The sequence below is a fragment of the Lathamus discolor genome, chromosome 2 (genome assembly GCF_037157495.1).
Source record: "Lathamus discolor isolate bLatDis1 chromosome 2, bLatDis1.hap1, whole genome shotgun sequence".
NCBI lineage: Eukaryota > Metazoa > Chordata > Aves > Psittaciformes > Psittacidae > Lathamus > Lathamus discolor.
In genome coordinates, this window is record NC_088885.1 from 149,200,924 (window position 1) to 149,222,188 (window position 21,265).

The 21,265-nt window shown below is 39.5% G+C and overlaps 1 protein-coding gene across 1 annotated transcript in view; it reads left to right on the top strand.

The window, feature by feature from the left end:
- The window catches only part of NSMCE2 (NSE2 (MMS21) homolog, SMC5-SMC6 complex SUMO ligase), a 131,084-nt gene that overhangs the window by 80,166 nt on the left and 29,653 nt on the right, over window positions 1–21,265 (top strand). The gene's annotated exons all lie outside the window — the stretch shown is intronic.

A 21,265-nucleotide genomic window follows, 5' to 3' on the forward strand; every position in this document is an offset into this window, starting at 1 on the left:
TGACTGTCACATCTTTTCCAGGAATTACAATGGAAGGATATTTTCAGCTATTTTTCAACACATTTTTTCCAGGTGGTTCATGGAACAGGTTGTTTAAAGCTTAAAATACAAAAGCAGTCTTAGACAAAAAGTTGTTTTAAGATACGGTCTTTAAAATAAACAGCCAGACTTGAGCAAAAGATGTAACTTGAAATAATGCTTTCTGTTCTGCTCTTGTTCTAGGCAGTTCTCTTTAAACTGAGGGTAGTGTTGTAACACTAAAATGTAATTCTCTTATAGAAATTAATTCATAAACAATAATTAAATAAGAAGGGATGTTTCACCTATGTAGCACTAGAGTTTAATCTGGGAAACTTTGCATATTGCATGGACTAACTCTGATGAGACACTACAGGAAGTATGTGCCACTGCAAGCACTTCACACCGTCATAAAATATGCCTAGATTTTATGCAGGTCATCAGCATGGAGGCAAATATCATCCCTGCCCTGTAGCGAACTCTCAAAAGCTCCATACATATTTGGTTTAATGTTTGGTTTCAACATTATTTCGGGTGAAAATTAGTATTTAAGTGAAACCTGATGACCGTGACCATGGCAGAGAGATGTTAGTGCACTGTCTTTTTGGAGAAATTGCACCTTCTGACTGTTTAGGCGTTGCATGCTGGACCCTTTTGTACCCATTTCCTCAGACCCTGTTGCAGCCATTGACATTAACAGTTTTTTTACTTCTCAGTTAGCTTTTCTTCAAGAGCTGCACTGGAAGCTACTTGAGTACTCTTTCTCCAAAGTACAGTTTTCTGCTGAGGTTTGAGAGTAAATATAAAAATGGCTTGTTTTTCCTGGATGAGATGTATAATTTTATATTCAGAGATAAGTAGTTTAAGCACACATCAAAGGAACTGCTGTTAGAAACACGTACTATCAACTACATTAAAATCTGTCCAGAAACACTGAGGAATACAAAATAAACGAGCATGGCCACTGTGAGACTTGACCCAGCACCTTTATTATTAAAACTTGTGTTTATGGTCTTTTGTAGTTATCAGTGTGGTCAATTTCAGCAGGAATTTCACCCTCTAACTAATGTTTTTAAGGTACTATGTGTTACACGCTGTGTGTGCATTCACTTCTGTAACTATGCTTGCTGCCTGCTCCTGTCAAGTGTTGTGCCAGCAGTGGGGGATTCACTCATCAAGCCCTGTCTCACACCCTTACCTGTGGTGCCCGTATCTCTCATCTTTGCTTTGCAGCCTTACAGTCTTTCCTTTTCTGGCCAATGTCTGATGGATGTGTGCTGAAGTTTTGCTCTTACAGTGGTAGTGCTGTCTAGCCAGATCCCAGCTTGAGAAGATGTTGTAAAAGGCCGTTTCTGTGAGAAGCAGAGGCCTCTTTAGATGTTAAATCTGTTTTGTCCTTGCTAAGGATGTAAATACCCACTGCCCTTGTGGTGCGTCACCACATGCATAGATGGTCATGCATCAGTGCTGACTTACAGTGACAGATCTCTAATAACAAGTCCTGTAACCTTGCTCTTAAATCCTACCTGCTGTTGAAGTAACAACAGGAGCTTTGCTTCAACTCATTTCTGATAATTCAGCTCATGATCCAGCAAGACTTTTTAACTCTTCTTTATGAAGCCTATAGTAAAAGCTGTTTAATGTACAGTCTAGCTTGTGTAACAGTAAATAAAGCAAACTGTGTTATGTACTGGGACTGCATTGGTTTAGGAAAAAATCCCACACTCGATTCAAAATACCTGCTTTAAAAGTCAGGAAGGTAAAACACAAAACCCCCCACTTTTACTGGTTTTCTTATTAATCTTGTATCCCTGCTTTACTTCTCTGACCTAATATTCCTGGAAATAGATTTTGTCTTAAATCTTCTTGCTCACAGCCACTTGTTTCGATAAGCCATATTCTGATGAGTACTGGCTCTTCAGAGATTGCATGGTGAGGCTGACCAGCACGACACACATATACTTAGTTCCTTTAGTTCTCAAGGCCTTGAAAGTCCTCGCCAGGGCTTCACTACAGCCCAGTTTCCCTTCATTTCCTTCATTTCCATTATTTTCAAGAATAGTCTTATTTTTCTGGTTTTGGTTTTATTCAGTTGTTTTTCATCCTTGATCAGTATTTTTGGTTTGGGATGCTACAGATGCAGACACACAGCTGTGACAGCTGTGAATTTGCCCCAGATTTTGCCTTGAATACAACAAATCTGCTGCTGTCAGTACCTGTTGTGAAGCTGTGGGTATCTATTGCTTGCTACGGAGTAATCGTTGCAGTCGTGTTTTGCAGCTGCTGAGGGTATTCACCCGTGATGTGAGCAAGTAGCTCTTTCTTTTTAAGAGCTAGCTTATCCGTGCAGAATTTTGCAATAGTGAGGCCTCAAGTTCAGTGAGCTGTTTTTCCTGTCCCTGCAGAAACTGAAAATGACTTACATTTACAGAAAGGAGGGACCGTGTAATTGGTGTAAAAGACTATTTACAGAAAATGTCATGGAACGTGGAAAGTGCTATTTTTGCATCTTATATTCAGTAGATATGTTGCAATGCTGTAATAACCGTTCTGCTAAACCTGAATTTCATGACTATGTAATCCACAGTCCCTGTTCACATAATGGAGTGATTTATCGATGAATGAATTGAAAATGAAATCCCAAGTTTTTCACTTCAGAATTGAGAGGCACAAATCTAGATACATGGAATAAGTTCTGGATCTACAGATTTAGAAGGTTTGAAGTTGCATTGTGTATGACCATTGTTTTTCAACTATTTAAACCAGCAATTGCTAGAGTAGGTGAAAACAGCAGTTCAACAAAGCACTTCCTATATTCTGGTTTGCTGTTCTGAGGCGCACTATTTTGGAAGAAAGGATAGAAGCACAAGCAGGGATCCCTAACCCTAACCCTAACCCTAAGGAAAACAAAATAAATCTTGAATTTCTCATTTGGAGAGGTTCATGTGTAACCCTGGAGAAATATTTTTCAGTTCTTTTAAATCACTCTGTAAATACACTTCCAGTAGAGACATCTTCATTTTGCTGCAGATGATCTCAGTGCATTCTAAGTACAAAGCAACTGTTCAATGCCAACAAACTGAGGTTATACCCTTTCAGCTAAGTGTAACTGCAAATACCAGTTCCCAGTGCATTGTAAGTAAGAAGTAAAATCAGTTAGCTTAAACCACCATGAAGGTGACTTTTAAAGAATGTTCTGACTTCCCCACCATTTAGCCCATTCTGTCTGTGACCTGTTGTCTCACTACAACATGCTTGACACCTGCCTTTGTTGCTTGTCTCAGTCTTTCTCAATTGTCCACTTCTCCTTGGGTATCTTCATCCTTTCCCTCATGACACCTTACTAAGCATAGGAGAAGCTCCAAGACAAAGTCCTGTCCTCCTCCAGGTGGCTCTTCAAAACTGCTCTTGCATACTGTGTGGAGAGAACTAATCTAATTACGGGTGGGCAGATGGCATGTTGTGATTGTTCTTCCTCATTGGCTGCAAATCCTTTGCATCCTATTATTTGTTGCCCCGTCTTTGCTACCACCCCCAGACCAACCCACTTGTTTGTCTCCTCCACCTGGTTTGTCTTGCCTTTTAGGTTGCATGCTTTGGAGCAGAGATTGTCATTTCACCTTAGCATAATGCTGCTCTGAGCAGGCTGGCGTTCAGGTGCTATTGCAGTATAGATATTATATTACTGTAATACTTCTGCAGAGATGGAACAAGTGTTTTCAATAAAAAGAGCCTCATTCTCTTCCAAGATGCACAACATGCAAATATTTTGTGGGCTTAACTATGAGCAGAAGCTTATATCGTATACATCTAAATACAGCACCTTTGGCAGGCTCCCTGTGACAAGAGCCAGCATTCTATGAATGTAATTTAATCAATGAACTGTAGTCAAACCACTGAAATTTATTCAGTCTAAATAAATCCAGACTTTTTCATGACAAACATTTAATCCTTCAAGATTGCATAACTGGGGGATTTAGGGATTAGTTAACTTTGAAAAATAGGTCAGGGAAAACATCTACATTTAGTTAAAAGCTAATCAGGCGAGGAAATAAGTGAAATAGTATAAAAGCTTTAGAGAAAGTCTTTTGCAAAATGAGTTTTCTGTAATGGTACAAAGAATGTCTTCTATTTATGTAAGAGATGCAAAGTTTCATCCCCCCTTTGATTACACTGCTAGAGCTCAAGGGAAATTCCACTAAACAACCGATGTAAGTGTGTGCAGAGTTAGGAGTTGTGTATTTTCCTTCTTGTGTCCAATGCTTTGGAATAACTTCATATAATTTAATAAAAACTTCAAAATTACTATTAAGAGCAGTGATTTACAAGTATGGCACTATCAAAAGTTGCAGTGAAAATAGGGTTGTAATTCTAGAAGTTGGGTTATGAAAGAAAAAATCAGGAATTACTGCAGTGGGGCTGCTGACCTAAATCTAATAATCTCCCCAACCACTGAAGTCTGAATTTCTTCTTTCAACTACTAGTTAGCTTGCTTTCCTCACTTCACCTCTTTTGCTCTCTGAAACAGGCTGTCAGCTTTCTAGGGCTGTCTGGCATCATGGAATGACTTGTATTGTCAGAGGTTATAGAGCCTTTACCATCTGGCTTCATAAGGGTTTTGTTCTGTCAAGGTAAGATCCAAAATGCCGTACAAGTTGGTGCTCAAAGTTTAATCAGGGTCTTTGTGATGCATAGAGAGAGATTCATCTGAGATGCACAGGCTAAGTCTATGCATCTTTGTGCTTTTGAGCGTTGTAAGAGGCAAAAGCACAAAACTGTCTTCAAAACTGTGGCACGACTCAGTGCAAAATGTGCTCCCATGAGCAGGGATTGCAGACTCAGTGTTTTCACCTCATAAAATACCTGTATAATACACTGAATAATTTGCAATGTAACATCAGCAAAGCTCAAATCCATCACAGCACTAGATGTGCACAGACTTCTAGTCAAATGAACAGTTGAAGAACTTTCAAAAGAAAAACTTTTGTTGGCGACAGTAAAGGTCTCCATCTCCAAAATAGCCTGGATTAAAAAAAGTGATTGTTCTCAACTGCTGTATAGAATTACTGTAAAATTAGCCAATATTCTAATTCCTATAAATACAATTCTTGCAACCTTATCCTTTCTCTAATGAAACACACATTTGCCCTGAGTAAGGACTGTGGGGATTTAGGCTCCTGACAGGGTGTATTGTTGTTTATTTGTTCAAGGTTTTTTAGCTTTCTAGAATTTCATCAAATGTAACTAACCAATCTGTCTCTCTTTCTTTAAACACTTACCCTTGGAATGCATAGAGTGTTTTATTTTCTACCTGAAAAGGAGTTTTAATAAGCAACAGTTTATATTTCAGGCATGTGATACTGAAATGGCAGAAACGCTGAAAAGCTTGCTAAAGGTTAGCTTAAGTTGAGCGCTCAAACTTAGGTAAATTAATAATGAAGCTTCTTACTAGGCTGGGAAAATGTGAAGGGAGGAAAAATATACCCAGCAGTGCATGAGTCATTGACTTGTGATCCAAAATTCAGCGTTAGAGTCCCTTGTAGCACTACAAAATCTTCTCTACTGCATTCCTGTAGAACTGATTTCCTCTTTGGTTTTTGCTGTTTTCAGATCTAATTTTATAAGCTATTACTTTCTATGCTGTGCCTTCTCAATTACCTGGTTCCTCTGTTAACCACCTGATCAGACGCTTTTGTATGCAAAAAGACATATTGTCTTATTTAACGTGATACATTAGATTCTGATTGAGCTGGGAAGCAGGAAGACAGAGACAGATGGCACTGGCTTTCGATTCCCAATTCTAGGCTCAGGTATGAACTGCCCAGATGCTGTGAAGCTGTTGGAGTGCCACAGGAGCACCAAAAATCAGTGGAATGCAAAGCTGGCGTTATGCAGTCTGCAGAGATTTAATCTTCATAGAAACCCTGGCAACTTTTTTATTTAGAGCCTGTTTTAGAAGTGGAATGCCTCTGAGTTGTAAATTCCATCTCATTTCCTTTGTCCTTGTACTTGACCGATACGGTGAAAATAGCCAAAAATAGGTGTTGATTTTTTGTTAGCCGAACTGATTAAAATAGAAAATTTCCTATGTATTGAAAATTGTGAAAATACTTGCTCCGAAGAAATGGACAAGTTGTTGCTCTGAAATGATACACAATGTCCCAGTGTTGACTTGAACTGTGCTGTTCTTGTTTGTGTAACTGCTGTGAACCTGGTATCAATGGCACTTCAAGAACCCTGACTGCTCTAACACAATCTCTCCTTGCAAGACCTCCCTCCTGCTTCTCTGGCCTGCTGTATTCTAAGTCTAGAACACCAGCAGTCCCTTAATGTGCAGTCAGAGAAACTGACGGCAATGGAGCCTTTCCCATCCAACATGACTTTGAATTAGACCTTTGAGCTTCTTTACTGCCACAAAGTCTGGCAAGAATAGGATGTTGTGGGCCTTGCAGTGGCCTGATTTCCTGAGTCTGAACCAGGAAACTTGGAACATCTGGTACAACGAGACTGTTTTGTGTTTGGAGAAGTTCCTTTTTTCCCAGAAACTCATCAGAAAATCAGAAACCTGTGGGTGACATGAAGAAGGGTGTATAAATCCACAGTGTTTTCTTGAAACATATGAAATTGGTGAACTTCATGTTTGTCATTGTAGAATTTCTGGTTAACTTTAGTTGATAATCAGTTGCTCATGAATTTAAGACAGAAGCATATTTGGAGCTATATCTGGTTTGTGGGACTTTCTGCAGCATCCTGTGTAAGCTGGCAGGAGTTACATGAAATTGAAGGGTATCAGAGAAGCAGAGAACTGTCATTTAATACAAATGTCTAGAAGACATTCAGTTTTTGCTATTGGGGATTTCATTTCAACATCGATACTCAAATGCTGACTTTAGAGAATTCCACTGAGAGGCTGAGAGCCTATTCTCGAGTATCCATCTTTGTCTTTATTTTCTGGAGTTCAGCAGTCAAAATCAGTATGTTTTCTCAAGAACTTTCAAATTTAGATTAATTCCAAGCATTAGATTTAGTCACTAATCCCCTGGTATAACTTTGTACATCAAAATGTAGATAATCTAAAATATTCATTTGCTCAGGACAATTTCTGCAGAAGCCAGATGTTGAATCTATGACATGATACAGGGGTGTTCAATCAATGCAGCAGGATTTGTTTCATTATGCAGTGGTATATGCTTTTGATGTTTACTTTCATAATCATAGAATCATAGAATGGTATAGCTTGGGAAAGGCATAAAGCCCCCTGCCATGAGCAGGAACACTTTCCACTAGACCAGGTTGCTCCAAGCCCCATCCAACCTGGCCTTGAACACTGCCAGGGATGGGGCAGTCACAGCTTCTCTGAGCAACACAGGGGAAGACAGGGGTCTGCACCCAAATAAACAAAGGCAATGTCTCAGTTCAGGCTTTTGGATTGCTTACTGGAGACATGGAAGTGTCTCTTAAAGGAGCAGTGTATGTCACAATATACTATCTGCATCCCTGAAAAAAGTACCTGTGTCTGAAGGAGAGACACTTCTTGCAGTAGAGACACTTAATCTAACTTAAGATCTAGATCTTAAGTTCTAAGTAGTCTGCTGCTTAAGCTTGTCAAGCGTTGTGGATCATAGAATCATAGAATGGTTTGGGTTGAAAGAGACCTTTAAGATCATCCAGTTCCAACCCCAATGCCATGGGCAGGGACACCTTCCACTAGATAAGGTTGCTCCAAGCCCAGTCCAACCTGGCCTTGAGCACTTCCAGGAATGGGATATCCAACAACTTCTCTGGGCAGCCTGTTCTAGTGTCTTGCCACCCTCACAGTGAAGAATTTCTTCCTTGTGTCTAATCTAAATCTGCCCTCTTTCCATTGCTTATAACCCAAATTTTGAGTTAGCTTTCAGTTACTGTAGAGTTCACTGCATCATCTGATGTGAACTAACACAAAGTAATAATACACTAGTGGGGTGTCGTGGTTCAAACCGAGCCACACAGCTCGTCCACTCACTCCCCCCCCCCCAGCTCCTGAAGGGATGCGGAGGAGAATCGAGAGAATGTAACTCCCACGGGTTGAGATAAGAACAGCCCAGTAACCAAGGTGTAACACAAATCATTGCTGCTACCACCAATGATAATAATGATAAGAGAAAATAACAAGGGAAGAGAATACAATACCACTGCCGAACGAGTTCGACCCCCCCGAAGAGAGACTGTGCCCTTCCGGATAACTCCCAGTTGCCTCCCTGGGCATGATGTGCTGTGGTATGGAATACCTCTTTGGCTAGCTTGGGTCAGGTGTCCTGTCTCTGCTTCCTCCTGGCCTCCCCTCATCCCTGGCAGAGCATGAGGCTCACAAAGTCCTTAGTCAGGATAAACATTACTTAGCAACAATTAAGAACAATCGGTGTTGTCAGCTCTGTCCCCAGGCTGGAAGTCAAAACACAGTGCTGGACCAGCTACTAAGGAGAAAAACTGACTGCTACTGCTAAACCCAGGGCATGGGGGAAAAAGACAAGCTGGTCTTGATACTTTACAGTCTAAAGAGAAGTCAACACACATGTGTTTGATATACACAAGAAAGTATCTTATGCTAAAATCAACAACCTGAACTGCAGTCGCCAGGCCAACCTAAAGCTGTAACTGTTTCTCTGTTAACATGAGCAGATACTTGTCTTTTATTACCCTCTGACAAACACGGGAACACAAGCACAATGACAGGTCAGTAGTAGTAAAATGCTGTTCAAAACGTAATAGTCACTTTACAGTCAACTTTATGTATTTGTTGCATCACAAAGATTTATTGAAGAGATAAAAGTGGTTATGGAAAACAGTGTCCAGTAACTACGGCAACAGTTATTAGATCTCACAATAATTAGCTTAGCATTTGGTTGCACAATACTTTCACAATACCTCCTTGGTTAATTCATTAAACAAAATTAGTTTTTGTTTGAACTTTCATCATTTGTTGTTTTAAGATTAATCTAAGTTCCAAACAATTGAAAAATATGTTTTCAAGCTGCTATTGTGCATGAATAATTTATGCTATAAGTGAATTTGTTAACGTCATTATGCAGTAACACTGAGTGTATTAGTCCTAGGTGTATTTTATTGGTTTAACTGAAATTTACTTAATATAGAGATACAGGTGTACATACAGTGTCAGTGTGGAAGACTTGTGAGTGCCTGCATGGCTATCAGTGTGCACACACATAATGTGGATTTGAAAGGTAATGCTGGAGGCTGCAAAGGCAACCTTACAAACTGTCTGAATTGCAATTATTACTTTATCCCCTCCTCCTTCTTTCAGACAGTCTCAGTTTACATAGTCACAGTTTACTTTTTCCCCTCAATTCTGATTCAGTGATTTGTATTCTCTACTCTGTTGGCTAAATGGTCAGTGCCTTTTTCTTACTGCTGTTACAGGTTTTGCTTACAGTCTTAAGAGTTATTAAATATCAAGGCTTCATGCTGTTAAGATATAAACACAGAGAACAAAAGGCCCATTCGTTGTTTACTGCAGACTAATCAAACCCTGTTCTTAATGCAGTTAATACTTCTGTTGTGCTCTTTTAATGATACTCATTACTATGGTATCTGGAAGCATTAATGAATTTGTTTTTACATTACCCATATGAGAGGTTTATTATTATTCCCACTTGACAGATGGGAAAGTGAAATTCACAGAGATTATCGTAAATGTTTTGGGTAGCTTTTGAGAAGTCTAGGACTTGGTTTATCAGAGTTTTGTTTATCATAGCATAACAGTTCCCAGTGACTTAAGCATTTGTGCAAAGCAGACTGCAGGCTTACGTCAGGTTTCATAGGTCATCTCATATCGCTCTTTTTCTATATTTGAAATAAGGAAACTCCCTTCCTAACTTCCCTTTTCCCTACCAGTTTTTCATTCATTCATCCCCCTCAGGCTGCCCTTCCCAATCTTCCTCTTACCTCCCCAAAGCTTGTGTCTCACCCCATTTCAGTCAGAAAGCCTCTTACTCCACTTAGTCCACTTAGTTTAAGGCAGAGGAGCCATCATCTTCCTTTCGTCCTTCTGGACTCATGCCCCGTCTAGGTGAAATCTCAGTGTTACTGAGCCCAGAAGCCTAGGAGAGAATGTGCAGATTTCAGCTTTGGTTGTTGGTTGTTGGGTTGTTGTTGGGTGAAATGGACAGATGCTTACAGGAAAGACAAATTTATTCCCAACACAGTGATGACTTGAGCTCAACTTCAGGTCCCTGCTTCAGCACAAAGGAACGTTGGAGCTGTCCAAAGAACAGACTGTGAGAGTGACAGTGGTAAAACTGTATAATTTTCCTTAGCTTTGTGATTTTGGTGCTCTGGATGCACTTTTTGGTCTGAAATTCAGTTGGTTTCAGTCCAAGTTGAGTACCGTTTAGCAAAGTTACAATCCCTGTATTGGTGCATTACTTATACTGCTATTTGTAATAAAACTGCTGAATGTGATCTGTTTGTGAATATGTGTGATAGCAAAATATCATTAATTTAACTTATTTGATACTATCTCTCTCAGATGGGTTTACATTGGGTCATGAAAGCAATTTCTACTTCTCTTTTTCTTTGGTAACTAATGTTTGATTAAATTGCACTATTGTATTGTTGCACTATATACAATAGAGTGGTTTAATTTCTTCACAGATGCAGCAGAAAAGTGGCAGAGAAACCTGAGTATCTGCAGGAGAGGCAAAGTCTTGGGGCTGGTACAGAATACAGTTATCCTCTGTGATGGGACGTTCTGGGGTTGATCCTCTTGTAGCACTTCCAAGCACAGCAATACTGACGGTATTGGAAGGACAGCAGAAAAACTGGTGAATTCTGTATGATGCCCTCGTACCTTAACAAAATATATTCTAGACAGCAGAAATTGCATACTTCTTGGTCATCAGGTCTGGTGAGGCTAGAAGGAGAAGGCAAGTTTCAGCTGTAGCAAATGGCTTGTTTATCTGAACGTACTGTGAACAGAAATCTCATTGTGAGCAATTCAGAGCTTCTGAATTTGTGGGCTGAATTGCTATCACACATTTTGTTTGTGCTAGATGAGAAGGATACTGAGACTGACAGGGTTTACTAGAAAAATGGTTTTCCACTTTCCTAATTGAAAGCAAACTGAAAAGAGGTGCACATGCAGGTTTAAGGCAAATTCAGAGCAGTGACTGATAGCTGGAAGAACAGAGACCCTTCCTGGTTTTGGGAGCTGAAAAAGAGAAGGTAGTGAATTCTTTTGAACAAACAGAAGTCTAGACCTGTTCACAAACACAGCCTTGATAGACTAGTAAACCCAGTAGACTGTATGGGCTAAATAGTGAAGAGAGTATTAGGGGAAACCCAGGGCACTTTGAATCTCATAAAAAACTTCCTGTTTGCAGGAGGGATGGTCCGTAGAATCATAGAATAGTTTGGGTTGGAAGGGACCTTCCAAGGTCATTGAGTCCAACCCCCTTGCAATGAACAGGGACATCTTCAGCTAGATCAGGTTGCCCAGAACCACATCCAGCCTGGTCTTGAATGTCTCCAGGGATGGTGCAGCCACCACCTCTCTGGGCAACCTGTGCCAGCAAGGCACCCTCACTGAAAAAAATCTTACTCACATCCAGCCTGAATCTCCCCTCTCTTAGTTTAGAACCATCACCCCTTGTCCTGTTAGAACAGGCCCTGCTAAAAAGTCTGTCCCCATCTTTCTCATAAACCCCTTTAAGAAGTGAAAGGACCACAATAAGGTCTCCCCAGAGTCTTCTCAAGGCTGAACAACCTCAACTCTCTCAGCCTTTCCTCACAGGAGAGGTGCTCCATAGATCCTGGTCTTACTAATACCAGTGTGATTTGTCTACTGCTAATGCAGCAGTTACTGAGGTCAAATGCAGTCTTCACGCAATGAGGGTGTTGGCCTTTAGAAAACAAGCCCAAGTCTCATGAAGATTAGTTTTCTTCTCTTAAACCCATTGTGGTCTGTGGTCTCAGAGACCACAGACTGAAACCCATTGTCCTACAGCCCATTAATGAATTACCTTGGAAAGCCTCAAAGACAGAAATGCTAAATTTAAAATATTTTTAAATAGCATGGATTCGTGAATATTAAATATTAAATATCACAATATTAAATAGAATTTCAGGACTTGTATTATAAATGGTACTAAACAGCAGGGGGAACTTTCAGGATGTAAAAGTTCACAAGTGCTTTACAAGACATAACCAAACATATAAATATATATAAAATGACCTTTGTTTTTAATTGTCCAAATCAGTACTTTGAGATTCTTAAAGGAAAGTTACATTCTGTACTTGCTGGGGTTTGGCTGCCACCTTCCCAGGTGTGCAGAAACCTATTGTTCAAAGTATTTGCTTTTGCAATAGCTCTACCTGTAGCAAAATACACTTACGGTTGAGCTCTTTCTTTAAAAATGCTTTTGTTCATGATAGTATTGGCCCAAATACTGTAAGGTCAATGAATCACAACTGTATATATATGTAGGAATTAAGGGTATTCAGCTCCCTTGGGGAGTGTTTGAGTTGGAATCTTAAATGCTGCAATTCTGGCAAACAGTTGGTATTAGAGGAGAGATGAATGCTCTCATTGCTTGAGAAGAATGGATTGGAAAGTGCAAAGGGAGTGTGGTTAAAGCTGCAGGAGCGGGAACCCTTTCCTGGAATAAATTAGAACAGAGTCTGATTTTCTGCAACTGTAAGTCCATACGGAGACTCGTATGTACACGAGAGGCTGATTTCACAAGATAAGCAATCATGGATTTACCTGTTCGGCAAAGAACATTGCATTTGGTACTTGCTGTTTTATTCACTTAGCAATCTCACAGCAATATATCTAAGCAAAGGAACATCTCAGTTTGATCATTTCAGTCAGGTTTTCTGCTCTGGATACGGAAGTTACACATGTGAAAGGTGTTAACAACAGATTTTGATTTAAAACCTTACATGCAAGGTCAGATTGTTTGAAACGTGTGTGCCCAATTTGGTTCCTCTTTTCTTTAAATTGCATTTCAGAAATATTTCCCTTTCGGATTGGCTCCTTCAGATTTATCTATTCAAAGAGTCAGTGTGGTCAGCACGATGGGAGGAACAATAAGGGCATAAAAGATTTGGTTGATGTTTTAATGACTTCTGTTATTTGGTCTCAAAAATCAGTTTTCCAGCTAGTTCTGAATTTGGGCATCTGGAAGATTTTAACTTCCTCTTCTTGAGTTTTAAGGAAGACACGTGTGTTGTCTTCTCTTTCTAAGAAAAATAAAAATATATAGCCAGAAGTTCACCAAAATGTGGCCTCCCAGTAATTCCTGTTTCTGTAGTCCCCAACCAAGTATTTGATTCAACAAAATCTTTTTATCTGAGGGATGGTTTTACTCCTTACTGACTGTACACATTTTGAATGTAAGGTATAGCTCAGATGAGTCCTGAACATGTGATTCTGAAATTTGTTCCAGGTATATCCCAGATAGTGCAGCTGGAGAAGACTGGACATTTAAACAGGTGCCAACACCTGTTTAAAAATTAAAGCCAAACACCAAAACCTGCTGTTTTTATCATTTACGTTCACATTAAAATTACAAATAAATAAAGAATAAAAAGAAAACCCAAATAATCAGTTACTTTATGGAAAATGGGATTTTTGCTTTCTTTTCCTTAACCTCTAATTCATAGGAGAACTGTAAAATCAAATCTGCTCTTTGGAATTTTAAAGCGAAGAAAAAGTCTTAAAAGCGGTCCCTAATGTACATAGTTCTTGAGGACTAATTAACGGTGACAGGTCTCTGCTCCAAGCAGCTTACAGTGCAAATACTTTATGGAATGTGATGTGCAAGAGAAAATGCACATTGTTCATTAATTCTAGAATATACATTTTGGTGCATTTACATAGGATTAGCTGTACACAGTGTGCATTTTCAGTCTCTTCTTACAGCACTGTGAATAAGCCTCTTACTTGGAGCAAAAGTGCTTAACTGAATTTTAGATAAGCTGGATCTTTCTTCTGTTGTGTCTCCTTTGATTGGGAACTCTGGGAGAACATGAGCAAAAATTCCAGGTAAACTCACCATGCACAGTTTGCGTGCTGCTTGAATACAGATAAACCTGGAAAGTAAAAATAATGAACTCACTTACTTCCTTCCAGCTACAGAGAGTGATCAGAAAATACTTCAGCTCATAAAACATCCTGTGAGAAATGTTATCTGCCTGTAATCAAACTCGATCTGTAGTGTAGACTGTGGTTGGAATAGACTGTTCAACATCAAATACTCTGTGTTCTCTACGCTTACTAGACCTGTGAGTCCCATAGTTGTTAACACAACAGAAATCGGGGTATAAGCATATTCCTAACGTAAGCAGTGAAACTGAATGTCCATCTACTGTGTAATCAAGGAAATATTTTTATTGCCCTATTAAATCTGGAGTTTGAAAGGTGAATCAAGGCACTAAACCTATATATCTCACTGTGCCAATTGCTTGGGTTATTGATACGTAATGTCCTGCCTCGATAAGTTAAATCTCCTTTTGCCTCTGTGCTTGGTGCCTCATGAAAGGAGGCAGACTTGCTGGGCTAAACAGAAGTGAGGTACGCATTGGGTTCTGTAAGGGAATATGGAACATCAGAAAACAGTTCAGCAGTGCACGTTACTTACTCTTGATTTCATCACTGCTTTTTCCAAGCCTGCTTTTTTTCTGTAGTGGAATTACATGTTTATTCAAGCCACTGCCAGCTGAAAATGGCTTCATATGATGCCAAGTGCATCTGTGAAATAATCTCTTGACAGCCGACTTGTCTGTTCCTAGAATTATGTTTCTTAAGCAGAAAGTGGTAGAATACTCAAATGATCCAAAGGAGCAGCTTCTCACTTACTAACAACTGCAGATGAGGAAACCTGAAGAGCTCAGACTGCAAAAGGCCATCCTGATAGGGGAAGTAGAGACATTATTATTGTGTTATTAAAAATGTAGCTAAATGCAGCACCATGGAAGCTGCTGCAATCTTTGTCTACCAAGAGGAGAATTAAAACAGGGATGATGGGATCCTGCTACACAGTTGATGAATGTTTCAAGTATTACCCAAGAGGGAAAATGCTTGGAAGCCTGACAGTTAATTTCCTGCAGATGAATTACAGGCACTGTTAAATGGAGAGTTTTGCTCTTGACTTCAGTAATACCAAGATTTCATCCATTTGGAAAAAAAAGAGGAGAGAATAGTTTAGATTTGCCTGTCAGTGTTGTTTGGAAAGGTTCTGGGCCACGTTTGGCTTTCCTCTGTGTTTTGTACTAGGTGTGTTGGTTATTGCATGAATTTCTTCACTGTCAGATCAGGTTGCCTCATCATCACATTTCTGCTGAATGTCTAAAAGAACGTTTGATTGTGGTTTCTTCCTTTGGTGAATGAGGGACATTGCTGATACGTTGGAGGCTATTCTAGCTCTTCACTGCACTTCTAAGAAAGGGCTTAACAGGTACTGGCAGACAACTATGTCATCATCAACTGTTTTGAAATGCAGCAGCCCTTAAGGCCATATTCTCCCTCCCAGGTAGTTTAATATGATGCCTTGTAGAGCCACCACTTCAGAATTTAGAAAGGAGCCTCATCAGTATGCTGGTGAAATACAGACATGTCTCTCTTTACTCAGGAGAACCTGAAAGTTCAGCATCTCCCGTGAAGTAATGCTTGGATGATATTGCCAGCTGGCTGTGTTAAAGCTACCTTATTTTCGACCTTGGAAAAACTGAAGTGCTGCTTCTGAGTAAAGGTCATTAATACAAGGAGGTTTAGTCTGCCTTTGCCTGTTTATTCAGGCTGCGTGTTCACAAGTAACAAAGCCAAGCTGAAGAGCTCAGAATCTCTTAGGACCATGCCCCTTTCACATATACCTTCTGTGTTGGATTGTTAAGATGTATCTTTTTCTCACTGCTCAGTTTGTGCTGTTTGTGGTTTATTTTGCTTGTAATTGTGTCAGAATAGCAGCATTTGCTTCATGCATCAGTACTCACAGATGGGCTTTGCTGTTGCCTGTGATTCATTGATTCACCAGTGCAGCTGCTCACCAGTTTACATACACCTTTACATATGTGACTAGTTTTTAGATTCTATATTCTTTATACCAGAGTAACAGGTTAACTGTAGTTACACCATTTCTTTTTAATGAAGTGGATTCTGCCAGTGTATCATGTGTTTCTTTTGGTATCCATTACCCTCACATTAGCGCATCTAATACATGAAACTTTTGATAGTTGTATCCGTGGAGGCATACGTACTCCTGCTGCCTGCCACTTCGGCACTTGGTTGTGATGTGTTCTTGAATCATCAGCTTGATCACAGTTTTAGTGTGTTGAGACAGTTAACATGATATAAAATCAGTTGACAATTTAATCATGAAGCGAGAGTCCTAAATCCTGAAAAGCCCTAAAATAAGGGGCTTTGGCGCTGTCACAGGCTTGCTGTATTAATGTGATTCTCTGAAAAATTGCTTGGGTGCTCTTTAATTTGCAGTCTTGCAGTCGTAGAATTACAGCTGTTCAGCAGACTATTGAATAACATCCATGGTGGTTTCCATTGTAACTGAAGACACACACTTTATTTTCTAGCAGGACATGGAATTTCCAAACTCTCCAAACTCCAAAATACGGCTGTTTAAAAACTTTTGCTGTCATCAAACCTAAGACCCCTTTTACACTGTCTATGAAAATAGATTGTAAGTGAGTTGAGCAAATGCCAACTGCTGTCACCAACGTGAGAGTTCATATAGAGAGAACTTTTTCATACCTAATGAGTTAACTTAGTGCAGCAAAAATGTCTCTCAGCTTCACATCTCCGTGACATGCTAGGATACAACTGCACTGTAGATTCATCATGAAGCAATTGAAATAGGTGCTAAAAATAAGCCAAATGTGACTCAATTTGATTCTCCTCAGATCCTATACAAGTGTTGATCCAACTGAATTTGATCAGTATTTTCCAAATAATTGCCATGTGTAGGACTTAATTTTTCTCTTAAAGTAACTATCAGTAATTATTTACTATAAATAGCCACGACAAGCAAGCTGTTGGAACACTTAATATGATTTTGATTGCATGCCTGCTGGAAAGGAGAGTTTAAATAGGAACAGCAGGAAATGACAATAAATCAAATGCATGAAACTTAATGACAACAATATTTTGGCAGAAAATCTTTGATTCCATTTCAAATATAGAAATGTTTCCTCTTTCTATTAAGTTTTGAAAGGAAGGGTAGGTTGCTATACCCTTGCTGGTTATCTTTCTTTTCTCATGCTAGTAGAGCCACAGATGTTTTTGCTCTTCTGGAATCTTCCTAGTGCAGTAACGTGTGTCAGAGAAACTGTGACTGCTGAGACACTGGGACTGTTTATTTGGAAGACAAGTACAGCTTTGGGACTGAGATGTGTGTTTGTATAATACCCCACGCAGCCAGTACGGCCTTTAAAATCTTCCGTACTGTGGATACGAATGGGGAATATGTGAGCTGCTTTGGGAGAAATGCTGCTTTGCAGTAACACTGATTTCACAGATGGATATTGGAGACCTAGAAAAACAAGATTTCCTTACACAAGAATGTTTTTGGGGCCTTAACTCTCAGGGGTTTCACTGGAAGGTAGGCGTATCATTCTGTTTGTGGATCTGGGTTGAAGCGATTTGTGCAGGAGCTTAGAGAAGGTGTGTCAGAACACAGAATTGAATCCACTTATCTTCTGTCACAGGTTCATACTTCTTCCAAATCATCCTTTCTCGACTATATCTATCCTTATTTTCCCTGTCAGTCTGTCTCTATACACACCTTAAAGCAGCATGTGTACCTGGAGGGTGCTTGCTGCATGGTGTCTTTGGCCACAAGGAGCCCTAGTAAAATGCCTGCTGGCCAGGAGTAAAGCTGTGCAACTGAAACTTATCCCTAAAGAACAGAGACATAACTTCCAGACTTAGAAGGCCAGAAACCATAAAGCTTTCAGAAAGCCTTTAAAGTATTTCTGTTCAGGTGGTGAACAAGTTAACGTTGTTGAATTTTCTAAGCATGAGAGTAATTTCAGTAGAGTATTACTGAACTATGGAATTAGCTGGTCTCCTGACCCATAGCACAAAATCTGAAATCGTTGTGGATAATAAAGTCTTTATCAGATTTGGAAAAATAAAGTCCCTTTCTGTGGCACATGAGAAGCCGTTTATTTCAAAAAGCAATTAAATATGAACCAGGAGAGGGTAAAATAAAGAACAGGAATAATTAACACATTTTGTCATGGGGGAGAGTCAGTTTGAGGTGACTTAGGGATCCATTCAGAAGCAAGATCATAACACAGTAACTTCTTTTATTGAGTAAGTTTTATTAAGAATTAGCAACTTAGACCAGAGTAGAAAACCTGTGAACTGTAGTGAGCATTACCTGAGGTTGATTCAAGGTAGCACAGATCACTTTAGGGGTAATGCTGCAGAAAAGAGAACTTCAAGTCTGCGTATGTGTGATTAGAGTCAAAACTCTCTGTCTGCCTGAAGGGCAGCTGGGAAGTGTTGGCCTGGGTCACACAGCCTGGCACCAGCACCAGAGGTGGAACAAGGTACCTCTGTTGGCAGCCAGCAGTCTCCTCTTCCAAAGGACTTGGTACAGAAAATCAAGGCATTTCAGGAGGAGAAATTAAGTTATTTTCCATAAAAGATTTTCTTACTTAAGTCAGTACAAAATACACTTCAAAACACAGATTCAGTTCCTGAGGTCAGGCAGATGTCACAGGCAGATGGCTTTGTTGTTCTGCACTTGTGTTCTTTAGAATAACTCTGTGGAGGAGGGCTCTGACTTTCCCAAGAACGGATCCCAGCAACACACTAGCTTCCTTGTGTAAAGCTGTCTTCATCGCAGGCTTTTCCTCCCAAGCTCTTTAGAAGCAGAAATAATTTCAGCCTAAATCTCTGCAGCTAGATGTTGCCTTCTTTTGTTACTAAAACAATGAGTTCTTTCTTTTCTGAGTCCCCCAGATCGGGCCCATCATCATACATACAGCAAGAGGAAAAGGATCCTACTGAAAATGAATAGAGAAAGCTGAGAGATTATACACAAATTGTGTATCTTCACCATGAATGCTGTATTCATCTGCAGGGATCTTATCTTCAAAGAGAAGGCAGTTAAAGTAAAGTTCAGAGAAAGGCAGGAAAAACTATTAAAGGAACAAAAAAACTTTATTGTATGAAGAAATCTAGACTGGAAATGAAATGACAGAAGAGAGGCCCGTAAAATGATGAATCCTGCCAAGAAAACAAATTAGAGAGTACAATTTACTCAATATTGCAGATCAAGATATGTCCTACAGTATTCAAGTGGGTTCTGTTTAAACCTGCAGAGTGAAACACTCCATTTTTAATGCTTAGAGTAATTCAGTATTAAAAACGTAAATTAAAATGTGTATTTTGAATAAATAAAACAAAAAAGAAAGTTTCTAAGTAGCTTCCAGAAACCCATGTAGTTACGTTGGGAAACAAAAGGTATGCTGAAAGCGCAGAAGCCAAACCTTGATATAAATTCAAAGACCAAATACAAAGAAGTCATATGAGAAGGGTTTTTTTTAAAAGCCGTTATGATTTTAGTGTGAAGTCTGTGATGCTAAATAGCCAGCTATTCAGACTGAAAGAGTTCATTGCAGATATGAGAACGGAAGAGTCTGGCAACTATTTCTAGTAGATACTCTAGCACATGAGTGATTCCGGCTTGCATTTGAAAAGATAGCTGCATTTTTAAAAGTAGATCTCATGCAAGAAGAATTATCGGAGGACAGTGATGCAAAGGGAATTACTCAAGACTGTAGTTAACATCAGAACTATTGAGAGAAAGAAAAGCATTCTTCTATAGTGAATAGAGAAGTATTTTCATCTCTCGTGAATAACGATGACCAATAGTTCTGGCACAGTTAGCAAGGTGTGTGTGCATGTGTTCATGTATTCAGGGCTGAATTTAGTAACAGGGTAATGATCACCCCAGGTTCAGTGATGACTTCTGCATTGCTCACAGAATAGGAGGTAGAAAGTGTGCAGCTGGGGCATGGTTGCAAAAGCGTTCGATGTCCTCGCAGTACACAGAGTAACAGGTTGAGATGACATGCTGAGTCACAAGTTTTACAGGAAATCACCGAGGAAATAAATGAACCTTTAACTGACATTTGTAGGTGTTTGCTGCAATAAGGGAACTGTTGGAGGGTTACAAAGACAAAAATGACTTTGTACTTCTAAAAAACTGGATGTAATTTGTAAACTAAAACCCAGGGAAAACAATATCTTGATTTCTATTGTGAAATCTGCAAATACGGCGTATGTTTGTGCTGTAGAAATAATGTGAGCAGTGTCAGCAGCACTGTGTACTGCACTGTTCATGTGTGTATTTGTATTAACACTTCATAGAAGCTAAGGCCACCTACCTGTATTTTGTAGTCTTCATAGTTATTAGGCAAATCTTCAGTGTTGTTCGGGGGGTTTTCTCAAGTGGTTGCTCTGTTGGTCCTATTGAGTCTATTTTCAAGTTCCTCCCCACCCACCAATCTGTTCCCATGGCTGTACTGTTCATATTTATGTATGCATTCATGATTTTCACAGGAATAAATTCTATTCATCTCAATTAAGATGCGTGTCCCATCAGACTGGGTGCTACACATATGCATAATAAGAAGTAATCCCTGCTTAGAGCAGATTATAGTCTAGATGCGGAACAGGCAGTGAGAAATTCAGTACTGTTTCTAAGTTCTATAAAGTAAAATCCCAAAGATTACATGTGTTAATGCCCAGGTCTTCTGAGCTATTCCTTTGCATCGAGACTGATGCCTGCTTTGGGGTGCTCCTTAGGTGAAATATTGATTACCTCTGCTAATTTTTTGCTTGTTTGATTTTTCACTATTATTATTTTGGAATGGTCAGAGGAGGAGAGGTGATGAAAAGGGGGTTTGTGTGGTTTCATAAGTAATCAGTGTTACACGCTTGGAGCCCTATTTTGAAGTAATGGTCTGAAAACAGGATGGGAAATGGTGAATGGAAGGGCCAAATCGAAATTTGCCAAGCAAAAATATCCTGTAAGAAATTGTAAAGTAGAACAGGGGTCACAGAAATAATTTCTCAATTGGAGTCAGCTTGTTAGATTGAAGAGTTTACATTAAAATAGAGAAGCAAAGCGTAATCATGTGCTATTTACTCATTTTCAGCAGAAGTTTCATTAAGCATGCTTTATTTCATAAGTACTTGGACGTGAGGTTTCACATCCTTTCT